The following is a 19,357-nucleotide window of genomic DNA, read 5'->3' as shown; positions in this document are numbered from 1 at the left end:
GGCCTGGCCATTCTACGGCCCAGATAGGCTTGCTTTTGCCTAAGCATTTTTGTTTTGTTTTGTTTTTGCTTTCGTTTTTGTAGAATCGACATCACAGTGGAGTTTGCTGCGTGTGGCAACTTGGAAATTTCCCAAGTGCATCCATGCATGACCGCTGCATTCCCAAAGGCAATTCCTTGCTGCATGGTGACTCGTGCAGCTTCAGGTTTCTGCTCCCTGCCCTTGGATTCTGGGTTTCTTGCTCCGTGTGTAGAATTGACTTAATTGCCTTTATTTTGTCAAACAGCGCATATTTCTCAGTATTTAAACAGTACCAAGGCCGGGCAGTGGTGGCGCACGCCTGTAATCCCAGCACTCTGGAGGCAGAGGCAGGCGGATCTCTGTGAGTTCGAGGCCAGCCTGGTCTACAAAGGGAGTTCCAGGACAGGCTCCAAAGCTACAGAGAAACCCTGTCTCTAAAAACCAAAAAAAAAAACCCCCAAAAACCAAAAACCAAAAAACAGTACCAAGGCAGAAACTAAAGCAGCCCAGGACCGTTCCTGTCACGGGTTGCATTGCTTCTAGTTGCAACCCTGCAACCACTCCATCTGCTGGACAATAAAATTTGCTGTGTACCGGACCGCATAACAGGAATAAGTAAATCATTATGGCAGATTCTGTTACCAATGCAACTTTTAGTAACTTTTTGCTAATACTATGGATTGTATTATGCGAGGCTTATATGACTAAGAGGATACCTCCATTTATTGGGTATTAGGTTTTAGTTTTCTTCTCCATACTTATTAAGAGAAACAGGAGCAGGGTGCAGGAGCAGGAGCCTCTAAAATGCTTTCCTGGACAAGACCCTACCTGCCATTGAGTGGGGTGGGGCGGAGCGAGAGTGCCATGGGTAGGCAAAGGCATGGGGCTATGTTGGTTGCTGTAGCAGTGAGACCTGGGGCTGCCCCTCAGGCTGCGCTCAACTCCTACTGAGCCAATGTTGACTAGTAGCTGTGTCCTGAGAGTCTGCCCAAGGGCAGTCCACTTGTAAAAACCCAAAGTGACACGTGACACACAGGAGGAGGCTGGCCACTGAGTTCAACCGCACTAGCGGCAGCCCGGCTGCCATCTCTGAAGAGGATGGTGGGATGGTAACTTCCCCTTACCTAGCTTTCTGATCAAGGTTGACTAGACCGTGGATGTAAAACTCTGTCAGAATGACATACGTGAAAGAGTAGGAGGTGCCTCAGGATGGCGAATCTGAGGGTACAGTCTTTCTCTTAAACAGAGTTGTCCAGGCTTGTTCCATAGGGTACTGGACATAGTTCACCAAAAGTTCTTTTGCCATGGGCTAAGCCACCAAACCCCGGGCTTCCTCATGGGTCATTTTAAGCTAGAGTGAAAAATTGAGTACTTATGAAGTATAGTCACCCAGCACCGGCACAGCCAGGCACTGCACACTGGCAGAAACCATGGACCATCGACTATGGAGCAAGACTCTGCCCCCACCCTGCCTTCCTTAAATGTGTGGTCAGAGGCGTTCCTTGGATAGGCATGAAACCCAACAGTGCACCCCAGATCCGGTACTAACAGCAGACTGAAGAAATTATTCTACCTCAGTCCTTATTCAAGCAGTGGGTTTATTGGAGCTCCTTGCAGAAGCATGGATGCAGAGACACAGAAGGGGTGATTAAAGAGCAGCGGCATCTCTCAATGCCAATCCCAGCATTGGCTTCAGCTTAGAAAAACTGTGCTCAGGAACTCTCTGACAAACTGGATATCTTGCCACGCTGGTCATTGCTATGGTTCATAGACATCTCATTTGGGTAGGACTATTTATTGCTCCTCCCCTCAAAAATGTCCTTAAACGCATGACATGATCTGAGATACTCAAGCACAAAGGCCGCTGAAGCATCACACAAATTTAGACTTCTGAATAAGCAAATATCAGCCTCTTTGATCCATTGAGGCAAAAGCTACTAAGGTGTCTTAGTTACTTCTGCTGTAATAAGATACCATGACCAATGCAAGAAACTTGTAAAAGAAGAGTGTTAATTCAGCCATGCCAATTACAGAAATAGTCCATAAGGGAAGAGCAAAGCCATGGTGGGAGGGAACAGCTAAGGGCACACTTTGATCCACAAGTAGGAGGCAGAGAGGGAATCTCTGGGGAAGGCATAGACTTTTGAAACCTCTAAGCCCAGCCCTAGTGACACACCTGCTCCAACAAGGCCACACCTCCTAATCCTTCCCAAGCAGTTACACAAACTGGTGAGCAAGCGTTGAACACATGTACCTATGGGGACCATTCAAACACTCCAGAGATCCTTAGCATTATCACAAGAAGAGTAGAGGTCCCTGAGGGCGAAAGGTGTGACAGCCATTATGGGTTAACATTAGCAGTTTGGGGGTCCATTACTTGTTCACATGGGGCAGCCGAGAGTAAAGAAGAGATGACAGGTATTTAAGTCTGTGCTCTGGGTTTTGTCCCTATACTCCAGGGAGATGGGTTTTGTAACTTAAGGGACTCATATGTACCTGTGTTGGTTTGGTTTCCAAGTCTTGGGTTGAGATTTTTCCAGGATCTGTCAGGGGAGGAGCAAGCAGGAGCTTGCTTCTAGATCAACCTTTTTAGAAAGAACCTCAGGACTAAGTATGTGGTGCATTTTTACTATAATTGTGTGGACTTTACTCTGTAAAAAGAGACTACTCTGGCCTCCCAGGGACCCAGTGGACACACAAACCCTACCCTGGAAAGCACAGAGAAGCATCTGTGCTATGCTTTTGTTAGAAATACCCTTTCTCCAAGGTCCCAGCGTCTGAACGCAATCTGCTAACACCACATGGTGATAGCAACTAGTTTTGCTTAACTGAATGTGCTGTGGAGGATTCTTGATGGCTGCAGGAAGAAGCCCAGAAACCTTCTGAACAGACCACAACAGCAATCGAATACTGCCACAGAGCAAAGCCTAAATTACACACATGGATGCAGACAGCAATGTCAAGGTCATTGACTTTGCTCTCCAGACCAAGACTGGAGTTGGACACTGGAGCTGAGCACTTTAATGCTCCTCAACTCCTTCTCAGAAGAGGATGTGAAGAGAATAATGGGTGGAGGCTGGGCAGGATGCTCTCTGAGTTATGAGCACTGGGCGCCTCCCCTGCTCAGGGAACACTATTTATAGACTGCAGGAATACATCCTAATAAGGACGTATGATATTCCAGCTCATGTCTCTGGGCAGCTATAAACCTTTGTACACCAACTTTTGGCAGTTGCACCCATTCCATTAAAGACATTCAGCAAAATCCATAGTCCACCGAATATGAGCAAAGTCCACAGATTATTCCAAGTGAGACCTGCCCAAGCCACACCATTTTTTTCCGTTTATTTATTTATTAAATATTTCTGTCTCTTCCCCGCCACCGCCTCCCATTTCCCTCCCCCTCCCCCAATCAAGTCCTCCTCCCTCGTCAGCCCAAAGAGCTATCAGGGTTCCCTGCCCTGTGGGAAGTCCAAGGACCACCCACCTCCATCCAGGTCTAGTAAGGTGAGCATCCAAACTGCCTAGGCTCCCACAAAGCCAGTACGCAAGCCACACCATTTAACAGCGCTTTCCGCCCTTGGGCATGACATAAATTCATCTGTACATCAGTGCAGAAGAGAGATTATGAGAAAAACACAGGGATGTTTCTCACCCTGAAAGACTCTCTACAACTTTGGGCTTGTCTGAAGCACCTCAGCAAAGATTGGGACCCCAGCCATACACCTTCCCATGACACAAAAATCCCTCCCCTTCTGCTTTCCCCCAGAAACCAAGAGCCAGTATCCTGCCCTTGGCCTTTCAGGCATCTCCTCCCAGACCAGCACCTGCTGGAGGACAGGTCATAAGGGTTAAATTGTCTTCATGCTTTTGATTTTCTCCTATTGTCCCAAGTAGGAGAGCCTCCAGTAGAATCCAGCTCCCCCATACTCAGCTGTGGCTCGCCTTTGCCTGAGATTCAGCAAACTCCTCAGGAGCAATGCCCTTGACACCTGGGCAACATCCTGATTTTCAGACTGCTTCCACACTGAAAGGAACCCCAGAAGAGGCAGAGAGGAAGAATGAAAGCATGCCTTTCACGGTTCTTTGGCCGCCTGCAGCTCAAAAGAGAGGCATGCTGGAGTCTTCCCCAGACTGAATGGCAAGACCCTCACACCTGTGTGATAGTGTTTAGAGACAGGCCTTCTGTAGGGAGGCAGACAGATTTGGTCATGGGCAGGGCTTTCAGCATGTACTTAAGTGCAGCTAGGAAAAAGTCCCCATCATGTGAGGACCCAGAGAGCAGCAGCCTCTGCAGAGCAGGAAGGGGCCTCACCTGGAGTCCACTCTCTGTTACCTGATGAGTACTAACTGCAAATGCCTTTTCCTCTAGTCCCTGAGCAATAGCTGAGGGGGATGAAGCCCAGGACACATCAAGGAAGGGAAACGGGCCTGGCACAATGCCCACAGAGTATCAAAAAAGGTCCGTCCAAGGTGAGCAGGTCACCCGGCACAATGCCCACAGAGAATCAGAAAAAGTCCCTCCAAGGCTAGCAGGTCACTGGGCACAGTGCCCCGGAGGAGAATCAGCCGAAAGGGTCCAAGGCGAACCGGCCCTGCACAACGCCCACTGAGAATCCGATGGGCTCCAACCAAGGCAAGCAGGTCACCCAGCACAATGTCCACCGAGAATCCAATGGACTCTGACCAAGGCGAGCTGGTCACCCAGCAGAATGACTCTATAGAATCAACAGTAAAGTCAGCCAAGAAGAGGAGGTCACCCGGCCCAATGCCCCGGAGGAGAATCAGCCGAAAGGGTCCAAGGCGAACCGGCCCTACACAACGCCCATTGAAAATCCAATGGATCCCACCCAAGGCGAGCCGGTCACCCAGCAGAATGACTCTATAGAATCAACAGTTAAAGTCAGCCAAGAAGAGGAGGTCACCCGGCACAATGCCCACAGAGATTCAGAAAAAGTCCCTCCAAGGCGAGCAGGTCACTGGGCACAATGCCCTGGAGGAGAATCAGCCGAAAGGGTCCAAGGCGAACCGGCCCTGCACAACGCCCACTGAGAATCCGATGGGCTCCAACCAAGGCGAGCCGGTCACCCAGCAGAATGACTCTATAGAATCAACAGTAAAGTCAGCCAAGAAGAGGAGGTCACCCGGCACAATGCCCAGGAGAATCAGCCAAACTCAGTCCAAGGCGAACCGGCCCTGCACAACGCCCACTGAGAATCCGATGGGTTCCACCCAAGGCAAGCCGGTCACCTGGCGAAATTCCCACAGAGATTCAGAAAAAGTCCCTCCGAGGAGAGCCGATCACCCGGCACAGTGCCCACAGAGATTCAGAAAAAGTCCCTCCAAGGCGAGCAGGTCACCCGGCACAATGCCCAGGAGAATCAGCTGAAGTCTGTCCAAGGCGAGCCGATCACCCGGCACAGTGCCTCTAGAGAGCGAAAAAGTCCGTCCAAGGGAAGGAGGTCACCCGGCACAATGCCCACCGGAGGGGTACTCTATTACCCACCTTCTCCCAAGGCGAGCCGGTCATGTCTGATTATCAGCCACTTGTCACAACTGATGGAAAGAATGGCCAAGCACTCACTTCATTACGAAATAGGAGCATCCTGTTAGATGCACCCCACAATATAAAGGTCATAGATATTTGTCTGAGAGCAAAGTGTAGAGCCTATCTACTTGGCAGTAGAACCTATCTACTATACAAAGGCGCCAGGGGAAATGCAAACAGACAATCATTGATGCAGCTGATCAAAAGGGCCTACAGGCTGCAGAATGAAGAGACCCAGAAACCTCATTTGTTGTGTGACTTCCATCAAGCCACTTCATGGGGACTCAACTCCTTAATATGTAAATTCTTGCTCAGGTTGCTTGCTCTTCCTCCTCTTGAGGTAGAGAATGTCAAAGAACTTCTTTTGTCTAGCTCTTTGTTTACTACACAAACCAGTATATATGTGTCCAAGTACCTGCATTCATACTACAACACAGAGGTCCTAAGAGCTCAGCCGAGCTTTAAAGTCACATTGATGCCATGTCATCCAGCCCTCCCACTTGTCGCACCAGTGCTGGTGGACAACATTTCACTGCAGGAATCCTGGGCCTTATTTCCAGACCACTGTGACCCCAACTTTCTGAAATTTCTTTACCTTGCACTACTGGGGGCTCTGCCTGGACCCAGGCTTAAAGAGTCCCCAGTAACTCATTTCCCTACTATTGTGCTCAAGCCCTCCACACTACAGTGCAATCCTTGACCTGGATGTGGAGGATGTGGATATCATCCCTGTATGTGCAAATAGAGACCCTACCAGCTTGCCCATGCTGGACAGTTGGAGACTCCATATGTCTAGAGAGGCCAGCCTTTGTTCCCTCTGATGTATGAAGATGGACTTCAGAATTCCTCAAGGGTGTTTCTAGAGCAGTAGAACCCCCACCGGGGATTTAAGGAGGGCACTAGATCACCCAAACATCATCATTGGTGTAGGAAAAGCCCAGCCCAAGGGGGCATGTTTGCCTCGGGCTAATGTTTACGTATAAATCTGGCAGGCATGAGCCCCGCCGGTCTCTTTTGTATTTCTGGTTCATCCCTGGATCCCTGGTGTTGAGCTATTTCCTCATTAAAGTTTACTATTTCATATTAAGCTAGCCTGGTTATTATGCCGCATCACATTGGGATTTTCCAGTTGATAAAGAGAAACAGTACTTAGCAGAAGAATGGGAGGGAGGTCCCAGAAAAAGTAGAAATAACCCACAAAGTGCTGGGTACTGTGGAGGCATCAGTCTGGCAAAGTAAGTGCCATAGCCATGAAACATTGAGGGCACTGAGTTTAGAGATGTAAAGTCGAAAACATCCTGCTATAGGATGCAGGAACAACAAAATGCGTGACTTTGGAGACAAGGCTCATGGCCAAAAGAAAACTGGGGTCATTTTAGGCACATTATCGAGAGAGAGAGAGAGAGAATTTGTGGTTTTGAACATATGAGCCCAAGGTTGAGCTTCCCGGGCCAGTGCTTTCTTCTTGCTTCAGGGGCACTGACCTCTTTGGTCCCTCCCACTTGTCCCTCACCCTCAGTCCTGATAGCATTTCAGTGCAGGGCCCTAGGCCCTTATCTTCAAGCTGTGACTCCAGCTTCCTGAAATTTCTCTGCCTTGAACTACTGGGGGCTCCGCCTGAACTCAGGCTTAAAGAGTTTTCAGGAACTTATTTTACTGCTATTGTTCTCATAGTAGGAAAAGTGGTCCCTACCACTTTTCAAAAGCAGCAGAGGCCTCAAAGGATGTTCAGACTCTTTTCCATCTCCTCTTTCACTGACTGTTAACAGTTAGCTGTCCTCCTGAGATAGAACCCTACAGTGGAACTTAGGATGATGTCACCAACATCTGATCTGGGGTGACAAATGCTCACCAGGTTTTTCTCTTGAGGAAAGGGCCAACTAGGCAAGCCCCACCTCCCAGTCATCTTGATTGACATGATAAAATTGTCATGGGACCTAAGCATCTTGACGAAAACGGAAGAGTTGCATAGAGCCATAGCTGTGTATTTTGCTGCTCCACCACACACACTAAATGAGGTCTGATTTCAGAGAGCGGCTAGCTGGTAGAAGCGGGGGAAACATTATCAATGTATTGCTATCAGGTGATGTGTAGATTTGGTGGTGGACTGCTCCAGAAAGCCCAGAGACCTGCTGGACTACAGGAGTCATGGAAAACCCCAGGCTTACTTTCTTGTTCAACACCCTGCTATCTCTGGGTATGCCAGCTAGAGTCCAGGAGAGAAACGAACTCCCCTTCCAGTAGAGGTGTCATGGCTCCTTGCACTTTGTTTTTCTGCTTACATAGGATCCTAAGTCAAAACCCTGCCAGTTAACTGCAAAGACCCTTGCTAGAGCTTGTAGGAAAGGCTGACTCCTAGAAAGACTGACGGTACAAGAGCTCATGATTTGGAGAGCCGGGATCATTCACCCAGGACAATTTTTTTTTTTTTTTTTTTTTTTTTGCAGCTCCTTCTGCAGTTAGCTGCACTATGCATGTTAAGATTCTCTGAGTTCCCACAAACATCATGGTGGGATCTTGTTCTCAGGTGTTTGCAAAGTATGGCCTTCTGGAAAGAGACAAAAGAGGAACAAGCATGCAGTGTGTGACAGGGACCTCCTTGTAAGTAATCACCATTGGAGCACACACCAGGCAGAAGTGATGGAGGGAGCTGTACCCTAGAGACACACTCCATGACTGGAAGCTACCAGGGCACTCCTAGAGAGGATGGAGTGAGACGGTGAATCCATTTTCAGCCAAGCTGGAGGGTGGTATGATCTGGGGAAACCAAGAGCTATCAGAAGGTCAAATCAGAGTAGCAACTTATAGGATCCAGCCTATACAGGAGATTCTTGTTGGTGGCCGACAGAAGAGCCAACTCTCACCCAACTGTGTCAGCAGAGAAATTGTGTGCTATTGTTCCTCAGCCTGTTCAGTCTGAGTCCTGTATGCTCACAATACCCAGGGACTTGTGCCCTTCAGTGTGTACTGCATAAAATTCACCCCCGAAATGAGGGAATGGCAACATCAGTAGCTTATGTAGTTGAGAGCTGGCCGGGCATGGCCCTTTGTGTTCTCAGCCTGGGCAATGAACAGCAGCAGGATCGATCTGTTTCTCACTCAGTCATGGCAGCTGTTTGGGATCAGGCTGCATCCGTCCCGCTTTTCTGGAGGCTGTGCTTCCACATATAGCACATGGGCTTCCAGAACCTGGTCAGGCTACAAATGTTTACAAAGGGCTCAACATTAAGTCTACAATACTCGGTTGTTTGTAGGTGGTACTGGAGCTGGCAAAGAGTAGTTGAGCTTCTCCCACCCTCAGTGAGCAGAGCCTTGCAATTAAGAATAGTGTAGAGGGACATGGAGAAGGCCCACAGGGGTGTTTATGTCTCGATATCTGTGTGCTTCCTTCTTGAGGACATTGTGGGAAGTGATAATAGCAGATGGAAGAGCAAGGCATTTAGCTCAGGCTGAGACTAATGCAGGTGTGGTGCCCACCCAGACCTTCATTCAACCCACACAGCAAGGCTGAATACAACCCAGGTATCTTCCGTGCCTGGATGTTAGTCTCTAAGAAAGGCTTGGCTTTGAGGATCCATTTGGGGTGGGGAGAAGAGCAGTTGTGGATTATAGGAGACAGGCATGTCTCCAGCCTCCTCTTTCAGCTTTGCAGACAGCCTTATGAAATAATGGGACAGATGACTTCCAGATCTGCTTCTGCAGTCACCTTTGTATTCCTTTCCAAGGGTCTCATCGGTGACTTTCATTCAATACAGGACCTGTGCCATGGTCCCGGTCAACTGCAGCTTCATACTCCCCACCTCTTGACTGTCTAGCTTGGGAGGGCCAATAGGCTGAGGCCTGGGGCATCAACTACACTGGCTTTATACCTTGACTCCACTGTCACTGGAAGAGCCCAAACTTTCTTGGGTCCCTACCCAACTCCTCTAAACCACAGGGCTCTGGGTCTCCACGCTGTCTACTTAAGATGGCCAGGGGCATGGGATGCCCATAGGCGGCTGCTCTGAACATCCTTGGAGAGTTTACTTGAGGATCACTGCCCTGGTGTGCAGAATGTCTGAATGTATTTCTCCTGTCCATGTGACACAGTGTTCCCTTTGAGCACAGGGTCTGCTTCCCTTCTGCTGCCCCTCCTGTGCCCGGGTGGCTGGCGATGGCCATTTGGCTCGCCACCTTTGGTAGCTGAGCTGTTAGAAACGCCACAAGGAGATAAAGACTGCCTGTCTGAGGACCACAGCTCCAGCAGTGGGCTATATAACGTCCAGCCTGTGGCAGTTAGGACTTGCCCATCCCCCAAAGTTCTGTCCACCAACCCCCTTTCTCAAAAGGGGCGTGTCTCTCAGCCTCCCTTTCATCTTCATTCTCTGCCACCAAAAGCATCCACTGGCCCTGATGAGGACCAATGGACCAAGTACATATCTATCCTAGGTTACTTTGTATTGATGTGGCAAATATCATGACCAAAAGCAACCTGGGATGGAGGAGGTTTATTTGGCTCAAACGTCCTGATTGTTGACCATCATAGGAGGGATGTCAAGGCAGGAAGTGAAATGGAAACCACAGAGGAGGGCTGCTCACAGTCTTGCTTTTTCACTGGCTTGCTGAGCCAGCTCTTCTATACCTCCTAGAGCATCCTGCCTGGTGTTGCCGCAACCCCCAGTGGGAAAAAAGTATAACATTTACACATCAAATGGAAAGGCATCCTGGCAGTCAGGAGCCAGTATCACTGGGTACAAAAAACCCTCACAATTAGAGATTTATTGAGAGGGGAAAGGCCAGGAGGGAGGCAACCTCTACTGGGGTGAGAAGAAGCAGAGAAAACAGAAAGCAGGTTTTATATAAGGTTTCTTGGTGGCGGGGGAGGGGAGCAGAGCTTTCCAGCGTGGCCTGGGATTGGAGAGTTTATGTGGTCTGATCTTGGGGGTAAACTCAGAGGGTGGTGAAATTCTGTGGCCTGATCTTGAAGCTCAGGGATTTTATGTTCAGGGTTAGTAGGGTTATTTTTTTAAAATATTTATTTATTTATTTATTTATTTATTTATTTATTTATTTATTTATTATGTATACAATATTCTGTCTGTATGTATGCCTGCAGGCCAGAAGAGGGCGCCAGACTCCATTACAGATGGCTGTGAGCCACCATGTGGTTGCTGGTAGTTGGACTCAGGACCTTGGGAAGAGCAGGCAGCACTCTTAACCCCTGAGCCATCTCTCCAGCCCAGTAGGGTTATTTTGTTTGTTTGTTTTTTGTTTTTGTTTTGTTTTATTCTTGGTCCAGGTCTGGGCTTGGGGGTCAAGTCAGGTCCAGGGCATTCTTTCCCTTGGCCTTGGTCTGGGGGTCAAGTCAAGGTCAGGGTCTTTCCTTGGCCCTTTTACATTACACTACCACCCTCCTGTACCATCTGTTAATGAAGAAAATACTCCCCCCCCACACCTCCCTACAGGCAATCTGATGGAGGCATCCTTTCAGTTGAGGCCCTCTCTTTTCAGCTGGCAAGCTGACTGTCACCCATGGGCACCCCTCAGATTGGCTGACCAATGTTAGATCTAGGTGACATGACACCAGAGGCAGGATCCTCAGGTAGAATACCTAAGTGTCAGGAAGCAGCTGGCGCTTGCTGCGTAGCTGGCCAGGACCCATTTGTAGCAGAATCGAGGACCTGGAGGATTGCCTGAAAGAGCTCATCAGTGGACCGTGTGGAGACTGTGCCCTGTTTGGCACAGGTCTGAGAGAAACCCATGGCTCTAACCTGCCTGCTAGAGAAGGTTGAAGGCACAGTGAGACCCTGACTGGTCCTCCTCCTGTTAGGGAGGTGGTCTCCATCCTGCTTTTGTTTAGGGAGCAAGGAAGCCTTGGATGAGTGAAGTCCAGAGGATATGTGTATTTTGACATGGACAGGGTCATCGAGAGACTCAGAGACCAACTGTCCCACCGTAACTAGGCAGAGCCATTACCCATATGAGCCAGGTTCAAGAGGAACGTGATTGTTTATGAATGATGGATCAGTATGTCCAGACTAGCAACTGTAGTTTCCTCCTCTGGGATGTCGTCTACAGCCTGAGTTTGCTCATGAGCAGAGACCTCCCTCCGAGTCTAGCTGATCTTCGCTGGTGGTGTACCCAGTGAACAGGCTGATGGTCCTGGTAGCTATAGGCCTCATTAGAGAACCCCGCTGATTCCAGTTTCACTGTCCACGTCCCATTCCCTCCCCGGCATGGGATCCAAGCTGTGGGAGACATGACACTCTGGACAGAACCTTGGTGACCTGCTGCGGAATATTATATAAATGTAGCCAAAATGTATTACATTCGTTTTTGCCGTGGAATATTAAGTGAAGGTGTGTTAAGTTTGTTTCTGCTGCCTTTGTTAATGATATAAAGATGTGTTTGCATTTGCATCAATTACATAAAATTAACCTGGACTCAGAGAGGCAGGGTTAGCGACTGGTTGACGGGAAGTAGCAGGGAAGAGCATAGTGGTTTTCTGTTTCTTTGGTTTTTGTTGGGGTAGTGGGGAAGGAAATGGCTTCCCTGAAGCCAGCGAAGAGAAAAAGTTAGCCAGTGGTTATTCTCTCTGAGCTTGCAGATTTCCAACGTAGCCTAATCTCTGGTTTGGTTAGAACAGTGAGATTTAGTTAGCGCTACTAACTAGGAGGAAGATAAAAGAGCAGTGAGCTACACCCTGTCCCTAACCCCTCAATGGGGGTTGATTCTATTTCTTTTAAAGATTATTTATTTTATGTATGAGTGCTCTAGTTGCATGTACAACTTTATGCCAGAAGGGGGCATCAGACAGAAGAGGGCATCAGATCCCAGTATAGATGGTTGTGAGTCAGGAATTGAACTCTCAGGAACTCTCAGGGTCTCTGGAAGAGCAGCCAGTGCTCTTAACCACTGAGTCATCTCTCCAGGCCAAGGGCCAGTTGGTTCTTAAGGGCTTGGCAGGAACTGTGTAGGCTTCCAGGAATTTAGAGAAGAGAAGCAGATGAACTGCCAGCCAGGCTGTCAGTCAGAGCTCCCCAAACCACATTTAGCAGACCAGATCCAATTCATGAGCAGGCTTCAGAGCCGAAGCCCTCAATGGTACCAACAGGCCTAGATCTTTGTTTTTGGTTTGTTGTTGTTTTTTTCCTGTTTAATTAAATGCTCTGCTTTGTTATTTTGGGAATTTACAAATTTATGAAGCTTTTCATCACACACAACTCATGAGTTTGTAGAGTACGGTTTGGGGACTTTTTAAGTCTGTGCCTGGAGTCAAACATCCATTAGGACCATTATTTCATCCATTGGAATTATTTCAGAATCATTTACAAAACCTTTAAGTGTGCTTGAAGAAACTCTAACACAAGTCCCCTTCTCCCTTTGTGTGCTGGGCACTCATAGGCCAGGCACGGGCACACACGTGTTGGTCAGAGGAAAACGTTTGGAGGTACGTTCTTTTCTTCTACCTTGTTGAGTCAGAGTCTGTTGTTTCTTTGTGGGCTGCATATCTCTGTCTAGCTGGCCTACAAGTTTCCAGGCCATTCTGTCTCCCCCTCCCACTTTGCTGTAGGGATTACACGTGGGACATCCAATAATGCTTTTTACTTGGCGTCTGGAGATGCAAAAGGTGTCCTTGGGTTTGAACAACCATCTTGTTTATGTCCTTGCTCTCTTTTTAAAATAGAGTATTCTATTTTATGTTCTTCTTTCAAACCAATTTAAAAAGAAATGGGCTTCATTAAGGTTGCGTCTGTGTGTCTGTGCATGCGCATATACCTTTGCATACACCATTGCAGTTCCTACTTCTGTTCCCTTCTGCCTGTTCTGTTCACTGTTCCTGGCCCTTTTTCTGGGGTTCCTTCCATATCCAAGTATTTCCTCATTCTGATTTTGTATCATATGTCTATGTCTCCTGATTCTTGCCCACAACATCTTCTCTTCCCTTTCACACTGGTCCACTCTTGTTTTCATGTCCTAAGTATAGACACACATACACAGATACACATGCACACACTCAAACACACAGGCTCACTGAGGCATGCACACACACACTCACACAGGCAGAGAGGCATACAGAATACAGAAACACCTAGCTTCTGCTTACTACAGAAAACCTAGCATTTGTCTCTCTGAGTCCGGCTTATTTATTTCACTCCCATAATGATCCCCAGGTCTGCACATTCCTGCTCATCTCATCCTCTACAACTACTCATGTGTTCACAGTCCTGATTTCTTGTCCCCATTCGTGTGTTGGTGGACATCCTGGCTGGTTCCCTTTCTGGGCTGTTGTGAGCAGCGCAACAACGAACTCGGATGTGTAGACATCCCTGCCGTACACTGATGGGTGAGACAGCTGTCCAGCTGTAGCTGTTGTGCTTCCTGCTGGCCGCCAGAGAGGCTGCCTTAGTTTCAGCTCCTGCTAGCGGTGTGTGTGTCACACCTTGATACTAGCCACTGTGACTGGAGTGAGTGGTTGCTTCCAAACACTCTTTATTATGGGGATGGAAAGTACTCAAAGCTCCAGTGCACCCGTGGTTGGTTACCAGGGTCCTGGTTCCCAGGAAGGGGGGTGCAGTAATGCTAAGGTGGCTCAAAGTCTTTCACCACATTAGAATCATTCCAAATGAATCAAAGTCTCATAGACAAGACCTGAAGTGCTACAGGAAACCAGAACAACCTAACCACACAGTCAAGTAAGCCTAGGACTTTGACAAAGATATGGGCAGGGTAGGAAAAAAACCTCAGGAATTGACAAGTGGGCTTATGTGAAATTGAAAAGCTTCTGTACGATGAAGGAAACATGAACAAAGTAAAGGGACACCTGCAGAACAGGTGAAAAACAAAACAAAATCAAAGTTGTCAGCTCTAGATCTGAGTGATTCTTCACACACATGTAAAACTGTACAACGACACAAGAAAAACCATGTCATCTAATCCATAAATGGGACAGTGAACGGAAGAGATGGTCCTCAAAAGAAGCGCAAACTTGAGCAATTGTTCACCATACTCGTCACCCGGGAAGTGGAATAAAGAGTGTTTGGAAGCAACCACTCACTCCAGTCACAGTGGCTAGTATCAAGGTGTGACACACACACCGCTAGCAGGAGCTGAAACTAAGGCAGCCTCTCTGGCGGCCAGCAGGAAGCACAACAGCTACAGCTGGACAACTGTCTCACCCATCAGTGTACGGCAGGGATGTCTACACATCCGAGTTCGTTGTTGCGCTGCTCACAACAGCCCAGAAAGGGAACCAGCCAGGATGTCCACCAACACACGAATGGGGACAAGAAATCAGGACTGTGAACACATGAGTAGTTGTAGAGGATGAGATGAGCAGGAATGTGCAGACCTGGGGATCATTATGGGAGTGAAATAAATAAGCCGGACTCAGAGAGACAAATGTCAGGTTTTCTGTAGTAAGCAGAAGCTAGGTGTTTCTGTATTCTGCATGCCTCTGTGTGTGTGTGTCTATGTGTGCGCCTGTGTGTGTGTCTATGTGTGCGCCTGTGTGTGTGTCTATGTGTGCGCCTGTGTGTGTGTCTATGTGTGCGCCTGTGTGTGTGTCTATGTGTGCGCCTGTGTGTGTGTCTATGTGTGCGACTGTGTGTGTGTCTATGTGTGCGACTGTGTGTGTGTCTATGTGTGCGCCTGTGTGTGTGTCTATGTGTGCGACTGTGTGTGTGTCTATGGATACGATATAAAAGCAAGAGTGGGCCAGTGTGAGAAGGGGAGAGAAGATGTTGTGGACAAGAAGCAGGGGGCACAGTATGTAATACATATGATAACAGGTCAGAGTGAGGAAATACTTGGGGATGTGTTGCGGGAGGTCCTTCCGCTCCTCCAGCCAATAGCCGCTGAGATACCAGCCCATTGGGGCGTGGTCTCTTTCCCTTTAAAAAAGCGGCCACTTCCCTCTCCTCGCTCTCTTACTTCCTGCTCCGCTTCTGGTGACTAGACTCCCTTCCTGACTGCACAGAGGGCTGTTGTCTGAGACGGTGATCTGTAAGTTTTTTCCCCTTTAAATAAATAACCATTCTATTAATCGTAATTCCAAACTGGTGTGGGATTGTTTGTGACTTATGCCTTCGCCTTCAGGGATGGACAGAAACCCACAAAAGGGGCTAGGAGCAGCGAACAGAAGAGGCAGAAGAGGATAGAAATAGGAGCTGTAATGGTGCGTGCAAGGGTTTATATGCATACACAGACACACAGACACAAGCTTAATGAAGCCTATTTCTTTTAAAATTGGTTTGTAAAAAAGAACCTAAAACATAATACTCTATTAAAAATATCCATGGTTAAAGTTGCTATTTGCCTCACATTCGCCCCTTTGGGCTCTGCCAATATTTGGGCAGTCAGTGGCAGCCCCACCCCCAGCTGGGACTGCAAAAAAAGAGAGAGCCCACAGGCTGAGGTAGGCTCTGCTCATTGTACTCAAGTTATTAAGCAAATGCTGCCATTCTAAACTGTGTAAGACTGGAAAACCGTCTCTGAGAAACCAAATCGGTACAAGATTTTGCAGCAGAGATTAACCAGAAAGGTATAAGGCTTCAGAGCAGGCTGACTGCTGCCGGCTCTGCCTCACTGTACCCAAGCTGCTAAGTCAGCCCTGTTTTCCCAAAGTTTCTAAGGCTGAAAAACTGTCACGGAGAAACTGGGTGAGATGCCGATATAAATCGCTGTAATTAATCCATAAGGTCTCCTCCTGGACGTGATGCTTGTGGCAAAGAGCCAAATGTCTTGTGTGTGTGTGTGTGTGTGTGTGTGTGTGTGTGTGTGAATGAAAGACACGTGGGATGCCTCCGGAGGAACAGCTTCAGAGCCCCAGCCTTGTTTTGTCCTGACCCTTGGCCTCTGCCTTGCTACCTTTGTCAGGGGACTTCTCACCGAGTGAGGACAGCATTCACAGGCTTAGAGCAGCTTCCCAGCCTGGTGGTGAGCTTGGAAGGCTGTGGAGGGTAAGGGATTCTCACGGAGAGCAGAGCAAGTCCAGCAGGTCTGCTTTCTGTGGGGGAAGACAGAAACCAGAGGGTCCGGGTGGGAGAGGGGGACCCGGCAGAAGCCTCCTCTTACAGACTTGTATGCCCTGTGTTGGCCCTGCTGAAAACGTACAGCAAAATTCAGAAACAGCCGAGTTGCCGACATCCAACTCCAAGCTGTGCTGGGGCCCAGATGCCTTCCAGCCACAAAAAGCGCTCGCCTTCAAAGGGAAGTGCATTGGCTAGGCTTAGAAAACTCCAGAAACTCCCAGTCACAGCCTAGGAGCCATGGGGGGTCATTGCAGAGAGAAATCAGCTCCATCGGTTCTTTGAAGCACCCAGAAATCAGCAAGTGCCTCTTGTGTTTTGGCCAATGTTTGTTTAATTGTATGCTTAAGAATGTTAGGTACATAGTGTTCTTGTGTGTGATGTTGTAGACTGCTATCCTAGCGCCCCACCTGCATGGATAGGGTGTGGGGCCTGAAAATTCCAGGCCAATCCACCAGTTCAGAGCAGTGACTGTCAGGCCAGACACAGCTACCCAGCCAGACTCTCTGGAAATTTTATTAAAAATCTCAGTTCACGGGGAACCTCAAACAGTCATGATAGCCAGTGCCTTTCTTGTCAACGCGATGAAGGCTGTGTCACCATACCAGACTTCCGGTACTATCAGTGATAGTGATATTTAGTCATAGAGATAGCATTCAGTTTGCTGATATCCAGATACTTGCATAGATTGATGACATTGTGATGGCCTGCATTCAGGCACACCTAATTTTTCACCAAGATGCAGATGAAAATATATTCTTGAGAAAAGACAGACATACTTTCAACAAAGGTTCCTTGGAAAATTTGATGGCCACCAGTAGAATGCAATTAAATTATTCTCTCTCTCTCTCTCTCTCTCTCTCTCTCTCTCTCTCTCTCTCTCTCTCTGTCTCTCTCTGTCTCTGCTTCTCTCTCTCTCTGCCTCTCTCTCTCTGTCTCTCTGTCTCTCTCTGTCTCTCTCTCTGTCTCTCTCTCTCACCCTGTAGCAATGCCAGTTCAAATGGTTCCAAGACCGTTCTATTCTACCCAAAGCTCTAGAGCTTGAAGAAAAAGAAGCAGCCAAAACAGGACAGGCTATCCTCCTGGGCAAGCATTTCTGAATAGGACTGAGGAAATGGTGCCACCATCTGGCAAATGTATGTCATTAAACTGAAAATCTTTCTCCCAGCAAAGGGAGTGATATGTTTGTCAAGTACCCACAGAACTGAAGAGAATGTTTTTTTGCTAGCTCTTCATCTGGCAGAGGATTTCTGTTTAGAAGACACTAAGAACCCAGAATTTTAAAGAAGAAAAACACCAAATCTCCCAGCCAACAAAGGCCTGACAAAGTGAACAGTCAGTTCTCAGAGTCTAAAGTGCAAATGCCATTTGGCGTGGGGAAAGTGTTCATCCTTGCTAGCTATCTGAGCAGGCACTGACGCTCAGATTCCATCAGATCCCAGTCAGAAGGGCAGTGGAGGTTGTCAAGAAAACAAAGGAGAACAAACGCTGGTGGGGATTGGAGAAGGGGGTGTGGAGAACTGGGACCCTTGTAGATTGCTGGTGAGGATGTAAGTGTGGGTCGAAGGGAAGGAGTCTCAAAAGAACTAGAGAGAGCTCCATCAGTCTCTACCTTACCACTTGTTTGTATTTGCCTCTAAGCTCTGAGTCAACATATCCTAGAGAAACTTGCACATCTTTTTTTTTGTTGTTGTTGTTTTGCAGCCCTGTTCACAACAGCTGAGAGATGGAGCCAACCTGGGTATCACATAATGGAGGAATGGACAAAGAAGGAACGTTTTATAAGCCCAGTGGAATTACTTTCACCCATAGAGAAGAATGGAGTCCTGTGGTGTGGTGGTTTTACTGAGAGTGGTCTCCATAGGCTCATATATGAGAGTGTTTGGTTCACAGTCGGTGGACTCTTTAGGAAGGACTGAGAGTTGTGTCCTATTTGGAGAAGATGCATCGCGGCGGTGGGATTTGAGGTATCAAAAGCCTACACTGGGCACAGTCTCATTCTCTCTCTCCCCCCTTCCTGCTTGTGGGTCAGATACACGCTCTTAGGTTCTGTACCTGCTCTATGCCTGCTCTTGCAGCCATGCCTGCCCATTCTCTTTGTCTTGATAATCATGGGCTCCCTCATGAAACTGTAAGAAGTTCCCAGTGAAGCTGTCTTGGTCATAGTGTCTCTTCACAGCAATAGAATAGTAGCTTAGACAGATGGTTCTCAGGAATGGGTGCAACTGAAGATAATCGCACCGAGTGAAAAAAGAAGTCAGCCTTAGAGTGACAGGCATGACATGTCTCTTAGGTGTGGCTCCTTCTACACATGAGAGACACATGAAATAGTATATGTTCTGAACACATGAGGGCAGCTGGACCAACGTTGTGGAGAAGTGGGCTAATGATGGGAGGTTGAAGAAATGAAAGGATATTGGGTTGTGAATGGGCTCAAAGACAATTATGTAACTGTATGCATAACTGACATTATGCAGACTAATCTCATCCAGTAAATAAATATTATTTTTAAATGAGTGAATAAATGAATGATTATACCAATGCATTTATGAATACATGACATTTGAAATTGGGGTGCATGGGTTGGTGGGTGCAGTGGGCAGACCACCAAACCTGAGCACCTGGATCTTCTGCTATTCTCCAAAGACAGAAACACCAGCAAGGCTCCAGGTTGTCACTGCCGTTGGCTCCATGTCTAGAAGAAGCAGAGTCAACGTTAAACACCAATGGTCATTGTGTTTTTAAGCTCTTAAAAATGGGTTTCTGTGTGCTGTTTATT

The 19,357-nt window shown here is 47.9% G+C and overlaps 1 protein-coding gene across 7 annotated transcripts in view; it reads left to right on the top strand.

The window, feature by feature from the left end:
* Window positions 1-19,357, top strand: part of LOC142851871 (uncharacterized) — a 70,436-nt gene that overhangs the window by 45,672 nt on the left and 5,407 nt on the right. For all 7 annotated transcript variants that reach the window (XM_075975999.1, XM_075976003.1, XM_075976001.1 and 4 more), the window contains one exon: window positions 18,283-18,545. The gene's annotated coding sequence lies outside the window, so the exon portion shown is untranslated. The remainder of the gene's footprint in view (window positions 1-18,282; window positions 18,546-19,357) is intronic.

Source organism: Microtus pennsylvanicus, chromosome 6, assembly GCF_037038515.1.
Source record: "Microtus pennsylvanicus isolate mMicPen1 chromosome 6, mMicPen1.hap1, whole genome shotgun sequence".
NCBI lineage: Eukaryota > Metazoa > Chordata > Mammalia > Rodentia > Cricetidae > Microtus > Microtus pennsylvanicus.
This window is presented reverse-complemented; position numbering and strand designations above follow the sequence as displayed.